We start from the raw sequence: 2,841 nt of genomic DNA on the forward strand, positions 1-2,841 counted from the left end.
CTAACCTGACGATCAGCACCCTAAGTTGCTCCGAGGTGGCCCTGACAGGAAGGACCAGAAGGACCAGGAGATACTCATGTCTGTCCCGTGCTACTCAGGAATGACTGGCTAGGACTTTTCAAGCGCCTGGGGGGAAATCTGCAGCCGCTTGCCCCTGCCCCTGTGATTGTGTTTTCTCCTTTTGTAAGCAGCATGAGCATTGTTTAAGCACCTTCCAATACGCTGTCTCATCAACTTTTGTGGGGAGTCTGTGAGGTGAATGGGATTTGTAGGACCATGTTTATAGTCGAGGAAACCGATGCCCAGAGATGTGAACACCTGTCCAACCGTCGAAAGCTAGTTAGTGGCAGAACGGGACTTAAACCTGAGTCTCCTAAAAGCAAATACTGGTTAACTTCTGCTCATCTGCTCCACGTTTCCAGTGGAGGCGCACTGTGGCTCACTCTTTGAAAATATCAACTTTAAATATTGATTTAAAAAATCATTTCAGTAGGAAGTATGCCCTGAAGAATGGTTCTGTACCAGAATACAACAATAATTGGCTTAGTTGCCCACTGAATACACACTGGTATCTTCAAATGAAGAGAACGTTAGAGTTTTCAAGCGACATCTGCGTTGCTCGCTTAGAGTGTTGGTTAAGTGAACTACAAACAAAGGGATGTATCAACACTCCTGTTTTGTATGCAAACAGGTGTTCTCAGGAGTTGTGTTTTCAGACTCACAATATAGAAACAGACTACAGGATGCCTGGGTTGCCCGGTTGGTTGGACTGCCGACTACAGCTCAGGTCATGATCTCGCGGTCTGTGAGTTCGAGCCCCGCGTCGGGCTCTGTGCTGACAGCTCAGAGCCTGGAGCCTGTGCTCTCTCTCTCTCTCAAAAATAATAAACATTAAAAAAAGAAAAAAGAAAAAAAGAAACAGACTACATTATAGGACCCAAAACTGAGCTAACATTTTTCTACCATTATCCCCCAATTGGCAATTGTATTACTCATTCACTTACCCATCACTTTAAATTACTGTTACAAATCTGAATTCTACTACCTTTCTGGCAACTGATTTCTTTCTTTCTTTCTTTCTTTCTTTCTTTCTTTCTTTCTTTCTTTCTTTCTTTCTTCTTTCTTCCTTTTTCTTCAGTTATATAGTAATCTATCACCCTGGAGTTTATACATTGTTTCATGGTTGTATGTGTTGAAATAACAGTTTAGTAAAAATTAAAATGATGATAACCTGGTGAGAGTTGGGGCCTGCAGTAATTTTCCAAGTGTGCAGATGTTCCTTCAGTACCCAGGTTGGAGGAACCCACCCCAGAGAGAGCTTTCCTATCTCCCTGTTGCACCCCTTCCCACTCCACGATGGCTCGCCTCTGAGAACTGCTTACAGATCTCTTTCCTTCCTCTTTTTTCTTCAGCGCGGTCAGCCCTGACTCCTCTCTTACTGTAACTCCACTCTTAGCTCCTGTGCCCGTCAGGGGCCTCTCTTTCTTGGGAAAAGTGTTGAGATCCTACTCTAGTCCAGTTACCTTGTTTTACACCTACCTGAAGAAGCTGGGGCCTAGATGGATAAAGTGACTCTAGTTCAAGGGTACTGGAGACTACAGCTGGCATTCCTGCACAGGGAAGCAGCAGTCATTACTCCCCAAGGCCTGCTGGTCTCCTGTTCCTAACGTAGGAGGGAGTCTCGTTACAAAGTCTAGTGACGAAAGGCACTACGAGGAGAAAGTGATTACTGGTTCAGTTGACTCCTCACCTGCCTGCCGACACGGTGCCCGAGACCTCCTGTGTCCTCCAGCAGGCACCTGTGACTAATGGCACAGTGGGCACAGTGGTGGCACCGGGCTGGAATCGTGAACCTAGGCTCGGATCTGCTAAGGCGGTCGTCAGCACCCTTGTGTGAGTCACCGCCCCTCTACAGGCCTCCATTTCCTGTTCTATAAAATGGTCAGGATCACAGTAGAATTCGGATGTCTCCCAATCTTCTCTAAATATGAGAGTCCCTTGGAGTGTTTCTTAAAAACCCAAATTCCTGGGCTCCGGCCCAGATCTGGAATACCCAGGGGAGAAGCCTGGCAATGTGTGTTTAACAAGGGCTCCGGCTCATTGTTATCAGCAGGAAAACGCAGAACCAGATGAACCCTGGGGCCTCTGCCAACTCCAAGATTCTGTCAACAAAAGCCTCCAATTCACCACAAGTGTGGCTCTGAGAGGAAGGGCCTGCACTCAGGGTCAGCTCTCGCCCCTAACAGGATTGCTATCGGAGCTGTGAGTGAGTCAGCCAGCAGGGACTGAGGGACTAAGAAAACAAAATGGGTGAGCTTAATCAGAGGGATTAATTGAGAGAGGGCAAAGGCAGGCTTGCAAGGAGGGACAGAGGCTAGGGTGAGGAGCAGAAGTGAGCTTTTCTGGGTGACGGGTGGTGCGGGCTGGCCACGTGGAGGAGGTCTGGCCTGGAGGGAGCCAGCTGCACTTTCTTCAAGGCTTTCGGTGTTTCCGTTTCAGAAGATGGGTATTTGTCCAGTGTGGCATGTAGATTAGTGGTGGCTGGGCTTCAGGGGGATCAATAGTCAGAAATAGACGTGCAGAGGGGGCCCTTGGGTGGCTCAGTTGGTTAAGCCTCCGACTTCAGCTCAGGTCATGATCTCGCTGTTCCCGAGTTCGAGTCCCGCGTTGGGCTCTGTGCTGACAGCTCAGATCCTGGAACCTGTTTCAGATTCTTTGTCTCCCTCTCTCTCTCTGCCCCTCTCCGACTCATGCTCTATCTCTCTCTCTCTCAAAAATAAACATTAAAAAAAAGAAAGAAATAGACATGCAGAGATAAAGGGCATAAAGGAAAACTTATTC

Source organism: Lynx canadensis, chromosome A1, assembly GCF_007474595.2.
Source record: "Lynx canadensis isolate LIC74 chromosome A1, mLynCan4.pri.v2, whole genome shotgun sequence".
NCBI classification, from domain to species: domain Eukaryota; kingdom Metazoa; phylum Chordata; class Mammalia; order Carnivora; family Felidae; genus Lynx; species Lynx canadensis.